This window comes from Chelmon rostratus, chromosome 8, assembly GCF_017976325.1.
Source record: "Chelmon rostratus isolate fCheRos1 chromosome 8, fCheRos1.pri, whole genome shotgun sequence".
NCBI lineage: Eukaryota > Metazoa > Chordata > Actinopteri > Chaetodontiformes > Chaetodontidae > Chelmon > Chelmon rostratus.
In genome coordinates, this window is record NC_055665.1 from 10,481,127 (window position 1) to 10,500,729 (window position 19,603).

The 19,603-nt window shown below is 44.4% G+C and overlaps 1 protein-coding gene across 4 annotated transcripts in view; it reads right to left on the reverse strand.

Annotated features, from left to right (window-relative positions):
* The window catches only part of ddr1 (discoidin domain receptor tyrosine kinase 1), a 42,741-nt gene extending 33,199 nt beyond the window's left edge, over nt 1–9,542 (reverse strand). For all 4 annotated transcript variants that reach the window (XM_041941902.1, XM_041941903.1, XM_041941901.1 and 1 more), the window contains exon 1: nt 9,200–9,542. The gene's annotated coding sequence lies outside the window, so the exon portion shown is untranslated. The remainder of the gene's footprint in view (nt 1–9,199) is intronic.
* Nucleotides 9,543–19,603: the final 10,061 nt, after the last annotated feature.

Genomic DNA, 19,603 nt, shown 5'->3' on the forward strand with positions numbered 1-19,603 from the left:
CTGCTCCTGAACCTCAGCGCTGTGCGCCGTCACCTGCATCTTTACACAGGATCGTAAGCTGTCATCTGTGAGCGTGCGCGGTGTTTGGTTCAAAACGAACGAACTAAATAAAATACATTTTAATTAAATGCTCATTAATTATTTTCCGGAGCCACATCAGAGGGATGAAAGAGCCGCATGTGGCTCCGGAGCCGCGGGTTGCCGACCCCTGGTCTAGTTATTGCTATTAAGGAAACATTAGCATGCCAACGTGCTAAAGTTAGTCGGTGGTATTAATTGTATCTAAAATGTATTGTATGATCTGGTCACCATGGTAACGAGTATTACAATTTGTAGTCAATATGTTAAAAGCAATGCTGCTCTGCTGTTATGCAGTTCTTGTCCACGTGTGAACTCTACAGTCCCAGCCAGTAATATTCTGCTCAGTTAGACATGACTAACGGCCGCTGGGAGACACAAAGTAGTGAGCTCTTTGTTTTGGATTTCCGTCAGTGTGTGAGGAAGCCGCCGGGCTCGTACGCACCGCCACCACGTGAGTCCCGGAGAGCAGGAAGCAGAAATTAATCTTCACAACACTTTGACGGGTGAGACTGTGCCAGCCACGGAGACAAGGTCATTTGATGCTTTCCTGAAAACAGACGGCACTTGTGAGGAAAGTGCTGCTTGCTGCGGGCCCGCTGTTTTCTTGTTTTTACTGAAAACCCACTCCAAGGGCAGGCGTAAGTTGTTTGGCTGCACAAATCTGTCCATGGGGTTCCTGATTTCATCCTGAAAGAATTTCCTTCAGTTCACTTTAGTTAAACATTAATTTTTCTTCACCTTGAGTAATATTTCTTTCACTCTAAGAGTGAGGGAACACAACTGTACCCCTTAGTCGGTGAGAATGGAAACTAAGGAGGCTTCTAATAATTACCTACACTGACACCTGCAGATGATCCACAATTTGTCAGGAAGCTATGGGCAAAGCTTGGTGTTATGCCCGACTATTGGTCATTGTGTTGGTCATGCACTGGTCATCAGATTGTACAGCTGTGTGTCACCACATTCATCTATACAAGGAAGTGCAAGTCACGACTGTGGAATCTGATTTTACTGAGTTTTTGCAAAGGCTGAGGAAGCAGGAGGGAAGGATGGATGAGTCACTTAAGCAGGGTAATAAGAGTTGAAGGAGAAGACAGCGACAGCGACAGTGGCCAAGTCAGAAAAACAAATTAAACAGCGGCACCAAGGCAAGGAGAAAGTGTAGCATGTGACTGATGGATGACTGAAGGAGGTGGTGAGTCATGATGAAACACTGAAGAAAGCACGGTAAGGGGATTGTAAAGCACAAAAAAAAAAAAACTGTTTCCAGGAATAGTTTGGTTGTGCTCAACATTACATGATTCATGGAGACAGCTCAGCTTTCACCCAAAAAATACCCAATTGAAAACACACCTTCCTGGTGGCACAGACACAGCAGGGCGGTATCATAAAGCAGCAACAACACAGCACATAACAAATCTAATTCACAGCTAACCCTGCCGGCAGTTCAGTACAGAGACCCATGAGCCGCGGCTGGGGGACAGAGCGACAACGGGTAAAAAATGAATGCAATAAAGTTGGGTTCATTAGCATACGGCTACACAAAGCAGAAATCAATCACAACTAAAGAGTGAAACTTCCATCTTTTCCCTTTTTGCTGCCGACTTTAAACTTGGAAGCAGCTCCGCTTGGCCCTTCAGCTCACACCAGTTGCGGCATTGCTAAGCATATCTGCACAGCAGACAGAGACAAATGGTGACTGATTACCACAGGTTGGTCTGGCAAATGAAGAATGCCCTCATCAACCGCAGCCACACAAACCTATTTGTAAGTGTAGGGATAAAGCATTACACCAAGCTGGCAGCCAGAAACACATTTTCCTTCGGTTTCCCTTCCTTTTGTTGTTGGCCTTTGGGATGGTCAAGAGACATTATGGCAGATTTGTAGAAGTGGCGCACATGATAGTCGAAAACACACACATGTTGAAAACACATGTAAAATGTATAAATAGACACTGACTAATCACATATATCCAAGACTGCAATGCCTTCAGAAGCGCAAGGTAGTGCCACGCCAAAAACAATTTAAAAAGCCAGGGATTTAAGAGTCTGACAGAGGGTGGGCAGTCACAGCCGGAGCGGAGGAGGTTGTACTGGTCATACTGTACATGTTTGAGGTAGACAGTGTTCAGTGGCTCCTCAGAGAGCTAGACGGATAAATCAGCCAGCACAATATACCATCTGATATTAGCTTATTGCAGACATATAAGATAAGATAAAATGGGATAAGATAAGACTTTATCAATCTTACACTGGGGAAATTCAGAGCAAGAATAAAGAGGAGAGGCAGAAAAAAGAGTAGAACAAATAAACAACAAAATAAAATCAACTACAGAGGCTGTGTACATTCTATACTAAAGAGTATAAAAAATATTGCCTTGTCTAGAATGGCTCAGTTTCACAGTGGATATTGAATTGCACATGAGCAACATATCTTTGGGCTATTGCACAGTAAAGATATGTAGCACATGGTGCATAAATAATAACAATGAACAACAAACTGCAGTGCAGAAATGCTAAAGATCTGTTTTTAGTGACTTAGAAACTGTTTCCATTACAGTTCCATCCGAGAGCAGCGAAAAAGTTCATCTTTGAACTGTAAAAGGCGCATGGTGGTCACAAATCTTTAATAAACATCTTTCCTATCAAAAATGTTTATTTCATAATGTAAAAAAACAAATATCACCCAGTATATCTTTATCTTTTTTTTAGCTTTCAACAGGTTTAATTCAGCAAATGATGCAAAATGACAAATGCATAATGCACTGGGGCCTAAGCGTCTGACTGGTTTCTCAACAGACATCCACTTCATCCACACCATCTTCTCTTGTCTGCGCCACAATGTTTCAGTGCTCTGAGAGCGATGCTGTTATGCTGCTTTGTGCTTTTCCTGGTGATGTCACTTATTGGCAGGTGAATCCAACCTTCGCTCCAATTAAAATCTTGCGAAATGTTGTGGAAAAGGTGACGTTCATTCCAGATAATCGCGAGAGAAATGAGCGAGCTACGAATCAAAAAGTAACAACCGGGTTGCCTATGTTGCTACAGTCCTGAAGTACAAACCCAATATTTAGTCTGGACCACTTTTTAATTATAGCTGCATCCAATATTATGGCATCTGCAGAGGCAATCAAAAAGAAATAAGCTTGATCAGATACATTAACAGAAACAACACGGCACAGAAGGAGATGGATTGCTCTACCATATGCGTAACAACTAAGAGCAAACTAAAATAAAACAAATGATTATATTGTGTGAGAGCTGAAATATGACAAAGCAGTGAGCGCACCACCAAAAAGATCCAAATGGAGGCTTTGTTATCCCTCTTGTGATAACCTCTGGCAATCAACAGGATCTAAAATGAGTCAGCTGTTCATTAGCTGCATCATTTGTCCTTTTTCTGTGCACGCAAAGAAAAAAAACTAGAACAGAGCCTAAGTTCTTCTGAGAAACTAGTTTTGACTGACAGCGACTGGCAACTGAAAAACTGTTTTGGTTCTCAGGGCTTGAAGTTTCATGCATGTCAGTACACGTAGTTAGACAGTTCTCAGCTCTTCTTTTTCCTCTGTATAAAGCATCTGGAATGAAAGGAGTGCCATTTCACGTTCTGGTGAAAATAAGTTAACGAGAGACCTCTCTCCCCTAAACTAAAAGTGAACTCGAGTCATCTGCTGCATGAAAACGAAACCTCACCGCTACAGCGAGGAGAGATTAGTTCTGAGTTTGACCTTAGTTGAAGCGTGGGTGTAAAAAATCATAATGAGAATCTAGCAGATATGTGGTAGCATTAGCAGTGTGGCAGCAGTGTGTGGATCTGCTCTGACGCCGAGGCTGTTTTGGGGCTGCAGTGTGATGGCAAGCCGCAGCCCATTTCCCTGAATTCAATTTGCACAGTCTCACTGCCACCTGTCAGAGAACAAGCGAGAAGTGGAGGGGAGGATGGGGTGAAAGGAGAAAGGAGAGGCATGTGACAGCGCAGTGCTACACTCACAATGGGTGGAGAGAAAACGGCCGGAGACAGAGATACAGAGAGACAGACAGAGGAATGCCACGGTTGAGGAAAAGTCCCTCCAGCAATCCAGCGAGGAGACTCAGGATGACGGAACGAGCGTGGGACAAAGGCAACTCTTTGCCCGCAGGAGGATGACAATCATTCACCCAGCGAGTTGCTAGAGAGGGAATGGGAAAGTGGAGAGAGGGATGGAGGGAGGGTGAGAAAGAAGGAGGGATGGCCTGGGGAGAAACCGAACGGAGCAGAGAGAAAAACCGGAGGGATCGGGTCAAACAGGAATGAGTTCAGCGAGACTCAGCATTTTGAGTCAAAGTGAGAAAAACAGTCCGGCCTGAGCCAGCCCTCTCGCAGATGTCTTCCTCTCATTTCTAATGAACGACAGCTGAGCGGAGAGAGAGAGAGAGAGAGAGAGAGAGAGAGAGAGAGAGAGTCTCAGGCTTTCGCTTCAGCAGGGCTGAAAACACAAAAATACACTCACACAAAAGGAAATTGGATCCAAAAATTGCATCTGGGCTTTGCTCAAACTTGAACCACACACACACACACGTGCATGCGCACACACACACACACGCACGCGCACACACACACACACACACACACACACACACACACACAATTCATCTCTGTTAAAAGCCTCAGGCACAGGCTGATACCTCTATCACACTCACAGTCCTCCTCCTCCTCCCTCTCAGCAGAAAAATGCCTCCTAAAAAGAGCTAAATTACACATCACACAACAGTTTCCTGATGCTAATGTGCCCCTCCAAACCCCTGGGAGGGGAAGACAGACAGGTCCGCCCCGCTCAGTGTGCATGTCGTTGCTAAAATTCATCACACAAAAAGAAGACATATTAAAAAAAAAAGGCGGCCACCTTTGATGTCGAACACAATTTTCTTCCATGTTCCGACAAGGTTTCAAAGACACTTACTTTGCCAGAAGCCATTAGTGATTCGTGGTATAACTGAGCCACGAGAGGCACGGTGTGTGCTAGCTGCAACTCGGGCAAAAAACACCAGTGCGTTGTGAGGATTTGAACAGAGATGAAAAAAAAGAAGAAGAAACTGCAAAGAAAGAGCGAGAGGGAGAGAACACAGCGCACGTTGCCTTTAAAGTTCGTGAGACTTTCCATCTTTTATAAGGTTCGTCTACTTTTTCCAGAAGCGATAACTTCAGCTGCCAGTCGTTGACGAGATGTGATTCACAAGTTTCAGCTCACTGGGTTCAGCATTAGCAAACTTTTGCTTGTCAGATCATCAACTCAACAACAGCACATCAAAGCGTGTTTAAAGGTGTTGGGGAGCTCTACTGCATATGTGAAAAAAGGTTTTAAAAGGCTCCACAGGGAGCTAAGCAAAGTCTGACAAATTGCCTCAAGTGAAGTTGCTCGAGGAGATGTTGGTTGAAGACTACAAGGGTGAAAATGAAAGAATCTGAGGGTGTGGAGTAAGCCAGACATCTGTAGCCCGCTCCTCATCTCCGCTCGAGGCTACCTGCTCAAGGCTACATTACAACACACACTAATCTCCTGAGCGAACTGTTCAAGGTCGAGTTGCATTTGGGAAAGCAGGCGCCAGGCATTGACAATGGAGCAGAATGTGTGGAATAAATCATTTTTTAACTGTCCAACAAAAGCTGCCAATGTCATGGGAGCACAATGCTAACTCAGTGGAGAACTCCTCTAGGGACAGTATTTTATGATATCTCAGTCATATACCATGTATTAAAGTGGAGAAATAACATATTAGGGAGGTGTAATTTCTACAATTTTGTACTTTTGTGTTGTGTAAAAACCTACTTTGCCACATGCTGATAGTGAATTATATCATACACCTACAGAAGCAGCCCTAAAATAGTTCATAGTTTAATTTTTGGCAAATATGCAGAGGCATTTCTGCTGGTTCCTGAGCTAAAATGAGGCATCAAAACTAAGGCCTGAGATCAGTTTATAAGATACAGTGAGAAAAATCTTTGAAGAAACCACAGCAGCCAAAATATGACCCCAGTTTACTTACATGCAAGCAGCAACATTGTTATCTAACCAGGACACCCTCGACGGGGAGAGCAAACAGATAAATGAGGAGACTCACAGGGACGATAGCAGAAGGGGAGGCTGAGGATGAGATGCATGAGAGGAGGAAGGGCGGGGGGGAGGTGGATAAATGAAACATCTAGTGCTGCTTCAAAGGGAACGGAGAGATACGAGATGAAGAAGGAGAGTGTGTGTTCCATGTTAGATAGAGAGAGAGACAGATTGCCGGAATGATCAATTAGGGGATCAAAGGTATGCTGGACGGAGGGACAGGCAGATGAGGGCGTGCGGGAGTGATGGGGAGGGCTAATCTGAAAGAAGGTAGGACTTTGGAGATGGAGATTCACGGAGCGGAAATCAAACAGAGATTTGAAAACTAACTGACAACTAAAGCCAAAGCACACCCCGGATCACGCTTTAAAGTGTCACCGCCCATTACTCGATGAATTTGTTTCTCTGGCAGTCTCCTCGAGCTCGCTCTGCATGTGACCACACATACGGCAAATGCAATTGAAAGGTCCAGCTGTCTAGACTTGAGGGGAAATTGGTTTAAAAAAACGTAGGGCGGGCAGCGGAGTCCTTCCTTCGATGGGTTTCATTTCCCATTAAAGGGAGACTGTAGAGAGGGGAGGCGAGTAACCGTGTCCTGTCTTTGGATTTAAATGAATTCTTCCACTGGCCTTGAGGTTCCCACTCAGTCAGTTGGGAGCCAATTACGAGCAAACACAATCATAAAAGACAGTCCTCAGGGACTGAAATCACTACTATCACCATTGCGCTCTGTTGTATGGTTAACTAGCCATATTAAAGCCACATCGCCAATCATCATCATCAGGCAGCCGTGCAAAACAAGAAACCCAGTTATTGTGGAGGATCTGCCTTTGGGTTGTGAAAGCGTATCCACCTGACAAGAGTCTTTTCAGAGCGGTCAACAAGCAGAAACACGAAGACAAAGTCACAAAGCCTGGCTGCCACCAAGATAATGACCCAGATAGAGGACAACAGACTGAGGTCAATGATCAACCAGACAGGACAAACCAGACAAAGTAGTGCTTCTCTGTGTGTGTGGGTGTGTGTGTGTGCAAGCTCGCACACAGGCGCACATCACCGTGTCTTCAATCACAAACCAACAGAAATAATGCAAAACTGCAAAAAACCCAGATCAGTTTTTCTTGCCTTGTGCACAAAAACTGGCTTTTCAAGACTTTTGTTGCTGAGTCTTAAAACCTCTAAAGGCTGAAACAAAACAAATAACAAGCAGCACCTTCACCCACACACTGTCATACAACAACTACTCCGCTCTGTGCATGCAAATCACATTATGCAATTAACGTCATTTTCTCATAATCCTGCTGAGACAAAGGTCAATCAATTGAAAAAACTGTCCTCTGAGTGCCCACGTGCACAATTATACTCACATTAACTGGTCTATCCAACTATTTAATATATTCTGCGTCGCCTCTGCTGGACTGCACTGCCGGTGTAAAGCAGCTCTGCAGGGCCGGTGGCTCTTGAGGGACGATGTGGGAGAATTAGCAGCCAGATGCCCATTAGACAAGAATCCAGAAGACCTGTGCTTGTCGTGAGGGACTGTGTACCCACAGTCAGGGAACTCCTCCTCACTTTATGCTCCTGCCTTTGCTACAGAGGCAGAGAGGGAGGGATGGGGAGAGAGAAAATTGCCTTTTATTGCCTCTCTATCTATTGGCAAATAGCACAGCCCCCCTTCACACTTCCTCCTCCCAGCAGCCTAACAATGCTACACCTCCTCTGGGCTGCCTGCTCAGTCCCCCGGCCAACAAACCATTTTCATGTGCTGGGAAAGGTGACTGCCCGCTGCACTGCATGCCCACTGGAGCCCATTGTTAACTCCTCCATCAGGCCACCTCCACCTCCCTTGCAAGCGGAGAGGCAGGCACAAACGCACAGCAGCAAGCTGGCAACAGAAACACATGCAATCACACCCACATTTTCACCTCCCTCCCTCTGTCTCTTTCTGCCTCACACAAACACAGGCAGGGAGCTCAACTGTGCTGTTTCTGGGCATAACTTCTTCTTGATTTCAGCACGATCTCGCGGCTCACAAAGAATCATTTATTACACAGGACTGATTCGCTCTCTTGTCTCCTGAATCACAAAAAACACAAAATGCGTATTCAGTTCAAAGTCCAAACCCTCTGGCAGCTCCTCCCCAGAGTCTGAACATGTTTTCTGCATCAACACAGCTTCTCTTTCCAGTGCCAGGCCGCCCTGTGATGATCTCAGATTCTGGACTGATTGGCTCTCGGAGGAGAACCACCGCCTTTAGGGCCTGAGGTGAATGAAACCAGAGCTGATGCTCTGACTGGAGGTCACCTGTGGTGCTGCGAGGTCACAGGGTTAATGGTGGGTGTGTGATGACCACCACCTGGATGTGCGGAGGTCATCCTAACCGGTGAGACTTTTTCCTGAGCCGTGCATCAGGGCTGCTGCAGCTTGACACGCCAGGAAGAATGACTCTTGTTCAACTTGTGAGGTTTCTCTCTCTCTGTGTGTGTGTGTGTTTTTTTAAGAATGAGGTGACAAATGAGTTTCACAGACTGTGAAGAAAAGGAGCGACTGGTGACAACTTCACCAAAGCCACAGCGGGCCTCAGTTTGAGAGTTAGAGGGTAGAGATTGGAAATGATGACGGTCACACATCAGGACTCTGAATAATGCTCTCACCCACATTTAGCATGATGTTGAGCAGCACAGTTTGACTCCATACCATGATGCGCACTGTCCGAATAGTTCAGCTACGCAGTCACTAAATGCCACACAAACGTGCGGAGACCCGGGGCGCAACGTTACACCTCACATGCGCTTCCCGGCAGCCCGTGGCCAGTGTCCAGAGCCGCCGTGCCCGCCTCACACCGAGACTCATAGACGCCAAGCCACAGAGTGAGAGGCAGACAGAGACACAGACATTACACACAGACGGACAGCTGGAAATATCCGCTGCAATATTATTACAGTCGCTTGTTAAGGAGCAGCGACGCGTTGGGAGTGCGCGGCGAGGAGACGCGCGAACGATTTGAGGGAGTTTGTGAGGACTTACCGAAAATACGATGAGAAGTGCGCCTTGACAGCAGTCCAAACTTTTAGCTGGAGTCTGTATTAGTCGAGTAAAAGCTGCGTTTTGCCCTGAGCAGCAACGCGTCCACTGAATAATCCAAACGGCGCTCTGGAGCAGTTGTTGCGCTCAACGAGCGACCTCTGTCAAAACGCTGAACGCAGCGGCTGATATCAGACCCGCGGCCGGACTTTCACCTGACAATGTCCGGATGAGTAGTTTTAAAAGTTGTCGACGGCGAGGGGGGATGTGTTTAAAATAGCGGCAGAGCGCACAGGCTTCCTGCGTTTCGGCCCCTCTCTGAATCTGAGCCCCGGCTACGCTGCTCCCACAGTCCGGGCTCCGCAGCCGGGGCCAGCGGGCGCCACCAGGTGCTCATTTACATAACTGCACCGGCTGTGTCCAATCACAGCTCCGAGCAAGGTGTCTCATTGAATATCCCAGCATGCACACCATCCAATCAGAGCTCCCCGTGGGCGGGCGCTGTGACCTTAACAACACTGTACAATGAAATTCAATGTGGAGCCTTTGGGGGCAAAGGGAGTTTCTTTGTTACAGCAACGGTGAGATTTGGGGAATATGACATCTGATACAGCAGCACGCAGAGCGCTTTCACCTTGTTAACCCTTTGCATGAAAGCTCTGCTGTTTTAAAACGGATCCTTTGATAATATAAACTTGTAAAAAGTGCTTGAATGATCAGCTCTGGCTCTCAGCATCTGGCTGGGCCATTTAATGTAGACACTCTGCCTTGCTATTTACCTCTAAAGAAAACTTTATTACAGAGTGTTGGTAGTGTAACTGTATACCATTACTGCCCCTGGGCTATAATGACTCAGATTGAAGGGTTTGCAGTAAAACACAGCGAAGGAGCTGGAACCAGGAGAGCTGTTGATGTGGGACCCCGAGGCAAGGCAGGAGGGAGGTGGGAATTAATGTTTTAAAAGAGCCACATGTGTGTATGTTTGTACCGAATTGCATCAAAAGTTGACAGACGGAGTTTTGAGAAAAGGCTGTGAAGCGGTTACAGTATGTGTTGGCACTTGCCCGACTGACTGAGAGGAGGGAAACTTTAGCTGCAGCTCAATCAGCAGCGAGGGACAATAAAGGTCATTTAACAGACTCTGAGCTCCACCTTGGATAAACATGGAGGAGGAACACTGATACACAAGTCTGCTGCCTAATGTTCTCTTTTGTGTGTGTGTGCGTGTGTGTGCGTGTGTGTTTGTGTTTCAATAGGCGTATGCACATAGCATCTCATGAATGTTTTGAAATGAGTCAGTTTTGTCAGCAAGTCAAATGTTTTTGACTGAACTGAAGTCAGCACAGTGATAGCTTCATGCCATGCAATGGTGGAAAGTAAAGTACATTTACTCAAGTACTGTATATTTAAGAATAATCTACTCTCTACTCCGATGCCTTTATTTACCAGCTATAGTTACTGGATAGTTTTGATTGACAGATTGAAATATGATGCACTGTTATAGAGTAACCACCAGTATATGAAGCAGTTCAACCTGCTACAACACTGAAGACCTGCCTACATATTAATGCACAGTAATGATAGAGTTTTATAATAATATAGCACAGACATTAGATATTCTGTGTAATTTTGATACTTTAAGGAGATTTTTTTGCTAAAATCTCTATACTTTAATAACATTTTGAATGCAGGACTTAAACTTGTAATGGAGTTTTTTTAAAGTATATGATTTGTACTTTTAATTTAGCAAATGATTGAAACGAATACGTCTTCCACTACTGATGGCATGTATTTCAGATGAGAGGCTATTATACATTTGTCTTTTCTCCATACTTGTTTCTAATGTGTGTTTGAGCTGCATGTGAATGCATACGATACAAAATGTTTTCTATTTTTCAGTGAATTTTATGGACTTAATCTGGAATCGTTCCTCTGTTTCGGCCACTTTCACCCCAGCCCAGCCCCTTCACCCTCCCTCCATCCAAGTTTCTTTGTGTTTAGAAAGACTTTAGCTGGACTTTCATCTGGCTTGGCCTCATTTTCTCTGCATATCATTAACATTCTGTCACCACTTTTCACTTCAGAGCTAAACCAAACCATAGCACTCCTCTCTCTTTCTGTTTAATGGTTAAGCGTCCCTTCTCCGGTCCCTTACATGAAAAATAATCTTGAGAGCAGAGGGTTTTTTTCCTCTTTGTTCAATGTGATCATGATTTATTCATGTTTTCTGGTTACTGGAGTCTGTTAAAGGCTTTCTCCCTAAACGTTGCACTCCAGTTATGTTAAACAAATAGACAAGGGTGATTAAGTTAAACTGAAATTACAGGGATGATGAAGAAATCACGGTGGATGTTTGAGAGCACAGAGATGATCCTGCTGATGAACACAGGAATTCTCAGTTCTTGTTCTCTCACTCTCCAGAGCCTTTTCAGTTTTCTTTTCAGCCTTTTCTGTTGTGCACATCGCCCAACTGGCTCTGCTTTGTTCGTTGTCCGGGCAACTGCAAATCCCCTGGCAGAAATAATGACCTTTTTCAGTATTATTTCCTTTCTACCCCGTGCCTCCTCTCTCCTATTCTCTTTGTGTCTCACTTTCTCTTCTCTTTTTTTCATATTTCTCTTTTCCCTTTTCACAAAATATGCTCGGTTCAGGTTTGTTGTCACTAAACCCCCTTTTCTCCCTCCTCTCGCTCTCGACTCATTCTCGCTTTGAGTGAAAACCAGCGGAGCATAAAAAGCAGGTCTGATCCTGTGAGGAATTCACTCGGAGAGAGAGAGAGAGAGTAACAGAGAGAAGTTCAAGTTGTTTTGCGCTTATGAGTCAGCGAGGACAAGAAAGCACTTGGTGCAATAGGTAAATAAAGATAAAGAATGAGTTGCCTGAAGCGTCAATGGTCTGTGAAGAAGAGAAGGGGCTTTCACCAGAGGGAAAAGTGTGTCAAAAGTAAAAATAAACTCTTTACTTTTCAAAAAAAGGTTAGAGCATTCAGCAGAAAACAGCTATTTTCATCCAAAGATTGTTTCAGGAGGGACGACAGATGATCTATTGTGTTGTCATTTTGAACATGCAGTCTGAATTTACCACCTCTTTCACACCACTTTAGTCAAAAAACATAAACATCTGAATTAGAAATGGAAGTCTTCAACTCAAAGGCATGAGAGAACACACACACTCACGCGCACACACACACACACACACACACACACACACACACACACACACACACACAGCCTGTCCACCCCCTGTCATGATCTGACAGCTGTGCAGGGCTGCAGGATTCAGACAACACAGATCAGTTGCAGAATGCGAGGCTTGCAGTATGTTGGGAACCGGCGTAAAACCACATACCGAGCATACTACCCTCTGAAACATCTCCACCACTGTCTTTTCACTGGGAATATCCAAAAGCAATAAATGTCTCAGATTTGTAATGGTCAGATAAAACCCCTAGAGTGCTCCTTTTGCCTTCTTTTTTCTCATGCGTGTGTGACTTCAGGTCTAGGTTTGGTCTGAACATACATGTACGCATGTGTGAGAGTGTGCCTACGTGTGTCTTGTGCAGCTCTGCATGTTTCCCCCCCAACGTCTGTTTACTGTGACTTATCTGTGCTCTGTCAGTATCAGTGTCATAGGTCCAGGGCTGGTTGTATTTGATTGGCCCCTGGAGAGGATCTGGGAGCGGTGGAGGTGTTAGGGGTCACAGGGTCGGCGTCTGCCCCAGGGGGAGGTTTCTGGCTGGGGGGTCAGGGTGTGCGTCACCGCCCTGGCGCTCTCCTTTTAGGTGTTCGCTGAGGGAAACGGTCGTGTCAGCTCCTCTCACTTTCCACAGAGCTTTCTGTCTTTTCTGTCGTCTGTTTGTTCCCTGTTGTGTTTCTATTTTTGGATCCAAGATTGTTGATGTATTGTCTTAGCAAGATTAAGATCTTGCAGCCATGCTTGTAGCTCTGTGAGGCTGCACTTAGGCGCAGAGTTGCTTTGACCCAAATGCTATCAAACCTTGGTCGACTGCGTTAGCATACAAACACTTGCAAATTAGCACGCAACACAAACTACAGCGAAATCCGGTGGGAATGTCACTAGTTATGTCCGTATGAATGAAAAGTATTAGATCAAAGAACATTTTGACATGATGATAATGTAAAAGGAAGTCAGGGGATCACCAAGTTCTTATAATTCACCTTGAGGGGGGCATAAAAGTCTGGATCAAATTTCATGGTAATCCATTCAAGACATTTCACACAAAACCACAAATGTTAACCTCATGGTAGCACTGGGGGAAAAGTCATGGGATCACCCGAACTATTAGGATACATCATCTGGGAGCCATGAATGTCTGTACAAAAATTTGCGGCAATCAATGCTTCAGTTTTTTGAGATATTCCAGAGTTGACCAAACGCCGTCCTCTTGCATGATGGTCTTCATTTAAAACGATGAGTCAGACTCTTGAAGTGTCCTGTCAAAAAAAGAGGACCCACTGGCTTTAAAGCTCCCTTGCGTGTTTCGATTTTGTGTTTTTAATAATATTGTAAGAGGAAATCACGCTGTTTCCTTTGCTCTTTTGCGACCAAACAGCGCTTATCACCGCAGGAAAGCACTTACTGTAACAGATTAATTTAGCTGGCTGACACCATGCAGATATAAGTATCTGCTGGACAAATCCCATCCTGCCTCAAGTGTCCTTCTGATCACGCAGCTGGATGTGTGTGAAGTGCGATGAGCTCAGTGTTGTCAGGGGAATGCGGGGAGGGAGGGTGAAGTGGGAGGGAGGCCGAGGGGAGGTGGGATTGTCGGGTGTTGGTGGTGGTGGTGGGGTGGCGTTCCAGATGACCCCTCACACAGTCAGGAGCCCCAGGAGACCCTCTCAGCTGTAGCTGCGCACTTGTGCCTCCTCTTCGTCATGGCTGGAGGTGGAGGAGGGAGTGTGCAGAATCTTTTTGGGTGTCAGGTTCCCCCTCCCCCCCTCAGAAATCCCCTGCTATTCATTTGTACACACACACACACACACACACATATATCTGACAGTGTGGAGGACTACAGCCTCTGCTATGGCATTTGGGAGGCTCCTCTACAACTGTCGCCTTCTGTTCTAACCGTCACTCCAGCCCCTCTAGGATTTTACTTCCCTTTTCCTCACCTGTCCCAGCCAGCCGTTGAATGAATGGCCTCCCCTTCTTCTCCAGTCTCTCTGCGTTGCTAACAATAGAGCTTTGGGAATTGTTTGCCATAACCACTGTCGGATGTGCTCTGATCTTCATTGTCTGGCCCCCCACCCAACTGTCTTTACCAATTACATGTTTAGGCTTTCCACACCCCTCGGTCTTTAGCTCAAACAGTAGTTTATCTTGGCCGATCGCTGCCTCATGTCGTGTTCCCAGGGTCTGTGTGTGTCTGTGAAAGACATATAATTATAGCTATCCTTTAATTATTTTTAATTAATATTCAAATTGGCCAAAGCTCAAGGGAGAAACAAAACTCAGCTAACGTACTGGAGTGATTTTGAATGGCTTGCATGAGGACTTTATCGCCATGGTAACCCAAGTCTGACGGGCTTCCCGTCTCCACTCCTGGATCTCAAACGCCCTCCCTTTTGTAAAACTTTCAGGCAGACTGTTGCTGGCTCCTTCCAGTGAGAGTGAATGTTGTGGTGGATTGGAGGGCGCTGAAGACAGGGTGGGTGGGTGGGTTGAGGAGGATGAGGAGGGGTGCGAATGAGTGCCATTGCATTGCAGTGAGAGGTGGTGCTAAAAATACCTATTGACACATGGGCTCCAACTCACAAACAGGGTCACAGACAAACACACAAGGCAGCGACTAAAGAGGTCTCATTCATGCACCAGCAGGCAGAGAAACGCGAGCGTATTTATGAACTTTTGCACACAAACAGTGAAACAATGGACATACTATAAAATACCGAATCCCTCTGAGTTTGCATTGGCAGTGCTTTGTGTTTTGGAGAGCTCCATGTCAAACAGAGAGCAGGCCCTTTCCACACTCAAGCCACAAGTCCTCTGAACAAACAAACCCAGCTGCCATATTGTGACCCTCGGCAGGAGGAATATGGGAAAGCCGCTCTGTCCACACTGTGCCGAATGCTCACTGCGGCAAATATTGTTTCTGAGTTTACCTCGAGACGACATACCGCTGGGACAGTTTGCCAAAAGTAAAAAAGAGATGCTAACAGTCGTCGGTTTTCAGAGCCATTATTACAAATTAAGGGCGTGATGCTCACCTGGGGGAGCTCTTCTGTGACAATGATGGGTATAACCCACCCAGGATAAGTGAATTTATTTCTACTGTCTACACATTCGGCCTGACAGAGAAAGATTTGACCTGAAGTGACCTTAAAATCAGGTTTTTGCCAGGCACTTTGCCACCAAAAACTTTTTCAGGGGCCTTGAACAATTATCAGTGGTGGAGGAAGTACTCAGATTCTTTTTACTTAAGTAAAAGTACCAGTAACACTCTAAAAAAATAGTTTAATATATGTACTGAAGTATTATCATACAAATGTATTTTGCCACCGCTTTATACACTATTAAGTTGTTTAATTCAGTGGTTTCCAACCTGGAGGTCAGGCCCCTCCAAAGGGCCAAGATAAATTTAAGTCACAAGATGATTGTTGGAATTGGAAAGAAGGAAATTGCATAATTTTACCTTTTGTTATTTGAAATAAAGAGAAGTGTAGAGGAGAAATCTGTCCAGACATGTTTTTTTGTAACTTGCTTGACTTTCAACAATGCATTGTATTTTGTAAGCATGTGACATGTTTTATGTCAAATCTTAATCTGAAATGTACCACTGACTAGAAAATGTGACATAAAAAGATAATAGATTTCAGCTTGAAATGTAAGGACATAAAATAGAAATATTCAAGTGTTTCAAAAATGAGTTAATTTCCAGCACTGCAGATGATGGTCATCCAAACCAACATCCAAAGAACAGGACATCCAATCTTTAGGGCCGAGGCCTCGTCACCCCCGACGGCGCTCCTGGAGCACCAGGACACAGACTGGAAGGACAACTGCCCGAGCTGTAAATCAGTGTGTGTGTGTGTGTGTGTGTGTGTGTGTGTGTGTGTGCGTGTGTGTGTGGTCTCTGTATATGAGTGAAAAGTGTGTGACATAGCAGAACAGGGATTTCTGACACCACAGAAGTGAAATTGTCCGAAGAAGTCCAGGAACACTCGAGGAGTGAACAACTCTGATAACTGCAGGTGTGAAAGCTGCCTGCACGACTGCGTTCCGGCTGATCTGTGACCTGTGTAGGTGACAGAAGTCAACCCTCTTCAGTGGTGAAAAAACTACTTTACTCAAGCACTGCACTTAACAATTCTACTTCTTACTCCACGACATTTGTTCAACAGCTGGAGTTGCTCGTTTGTTTTATTATCAGAGTATTATCATTATAAGATTGGGAAATATAATGTTTAGTTGACGATTAAAGCGGTTGTCAGGTCTTTGAGTTATTAGCAGGTCCACAAAGAGGGTAATTTCATCTCTAAGCTTCTCACATCAAGTTATCCTGTATAAGAGGCAAACATTACAGAAAAGTCTGACAATGCAACACAGACACATTTGAGGTGCAGAAACTCGTCTTGTGACCCTTTGGTTGGGAACCTCTGGACAAAATTACCTGACTGTATATGAAGCAGTTAAATGTAGCTCCACCTTGGCCGTCTGCAACAGTGAATTACGGCCCATGCATTTTTATATAACAATGTAGTAAGAATGTCATATATAATGATGTATCAGGGGACTTTTCACTACCTAACAAGGGGTTTTACTTTTGATACTTAAGTTGCACTTAGCTGATAAAAACTGCAGTACTTTTACATAATAGCAGGCATAACAATGCAGGACTTTTGCTTGTAATGCGTATTTTTAGTGCATTGATTATTTTTAGTGTATTAGATTGTGGCCTACTTTTGCTTGAGTAATAGATCTGAGTACTTCCACCATTGACCCCCATAACAGTTTGTGACCCACCTTTTCTAAAGGTGACAACACTGAACATGACTGTAAAATCATGTAACACATTACTGCACACACACACTATTAACACCACAAATGAGCAGCATGTGCACAATCATCTGAGTGCACCTGACTGTTAACTGCAGTGCAGACTTTGATAGCCCTCTAGTGACCACAGAGGTGTACCTGCCAGCTGAGATATAGGACTATAATTTACTATAATGAGACTTAAGTGGAGTTCGGTTGTTTCTGTAAAGGCAGTTGGGACATTTGATCTCAGTTTCTTGTTTTTAAGTGAAACACTAACACACTCATGGACATTGTCCTCCCTCATCCTGAAAGCTTTTCACAACTTCCCACACACTCTTTATCTCACCTGTATGTGAGCGTATGTGTGTGTGTGTGTCTGCAGCGCCCAAGGGAGAGCACATAACCAGACTAATGAATTTCTCTGCTCTGCTTATGCGTCGGCTCTCATATGAAACCAATTCATTACTCCCCAGCCTCACCCACACTATAGCAGGCAGGGGTCACGTAGGGAGCAACGATGGGGCAAATAAGAACGCGAGGTTGGAGGAAGAGGGCAGGAGTCCTCACAACAACCTGATTGCATCATGAGAAAGCTTTACCAGAAGACAAAAATTAAAACCACATGGGCATTATAGGCGTGACTGATGCTGGCAGCAAAGGCATTTAACACAGCAGAATTTAATTAACAGTTTTGAAATTTATGGTGTCATGCTCTAGTAAATCTGAGGCCTTTGTCTGGCTGTAATTACTGCCATACAGGTTTGAGGGCCACAACATAGTTAGAGCTCTAGCTGGGGAAATTAAGCAGCTCATGGCTTCGGCTGCCAATCGGAAACAATTCCAGATGATTCCTCTTTTCCCCCCTCTGAGTTTATCTAGTCAGCAAATAGCATCTCTGAGTACCACACAAGTTGGCACGGAACCCAAATTATGCAAGATGAGGGGATTTCCACCCACTTCTATCACGTAAATAACCATTATGGCAGCTCTCAGTGGTGATTATCATCATGCCACCTCAGCTTGCCCATGAACGGTGCCCAATGGGTCACAAATAACGTAATGAGATAATAGCTACAACCAGATATACTCTGACAAGAGGACTGGATCAGTGTCAAGAGTGTGAATAATTTGACAAACACCGTCAATACAGCCGTAATAAAATGACGGGTGACGTACAGCACTCAAATGGGACATAAATCTCGAGGATGTGTTTCAGATTTCCAACACATGACCACATAGAAATCATTTTATGAGAAGCTGGTATAGGTGTTAATTTATTCCATACGCTCCACAGCTAATAAAAGCAGCGGTTTGGCAGACAATGCTTGGGGTTATGTTTTGTTGTTAGAGCCACTCTCTTCCTCCCATGCATATCCTGTTTCATTAAATGTACTCATGTAAGGCACACAATGGATTTAAAATGAAAATTGGAAGTGCTTTGATAAACCAACACCATAATAATAAAAGCAGACTCACAACATAACTGCAGCATCTTTTCCAGTGACTGCTGATTGTCTTCTTGGCTGTTGATGGGATCCGAAGCCTGATACCTCTGAGGAAAGCAAATTACATCACTTGTGTTTCAAGCATTTCTCGAATGTCTTTCTTAAATATTATCACTTTAAAAGCTAGTAGGTTTTAATACTGGACCTTGCATCTGTCCATTTCCTATACCTCCCTCCTCTATACAATAACGCACTGAGCAAGAGGCTCAGGCATAAGCATTTAGCACATTAGGTAAGTAAATATAGCCCCATTTACAAAAAAACTATACCACAAGATCTCAAGCTTGCAAATAACTTCGATTCTTCCTTAATGATTTTGTGGCTCGGTACATTTTACTTCATTTCATGCTTTCTGCTTCAAATATCGCCCATCTGGAAATTCACCGATTAAGTAGTTTGGGAGGACTTTAATTAGATGTGAGTATGGAGCAGCTGATCATTAGTATCAGTAAATCTCATCGCAGTAATTATCTGTCTTTGGTACACATAAAAAGAAGTCCACTGATTAATTACAAGGCTTTAACCATAAAGCACAAACATGTCCAAGAGACAAAAATTATTACTGTATGGCATTCAGGCAGCATACAAAGTGTAATTAGTCTAACAAAACTCATCCAAACATGGCCCAGCTGTCCATTTGGATCAAAAATCTCCCCTAAAAGTTCACACATCATCTACTCTCAATTTAATTATGAACATATTTGAAATGAGTGGGAACTGGAATGGTGTGTGTGTGTGTGATTTAGTAAAACAAGAAGTCAGAGGGTTTGTCATTAAAAGATCTTTTCCTGGTAATACATTTAATAATAACCTACATGCTTCATCTCACATGGGCTATATACAAATATCTAAAAGATATTTTAAAAATAAAATACAAAACAGTCACAGTCAGCGATTTGGT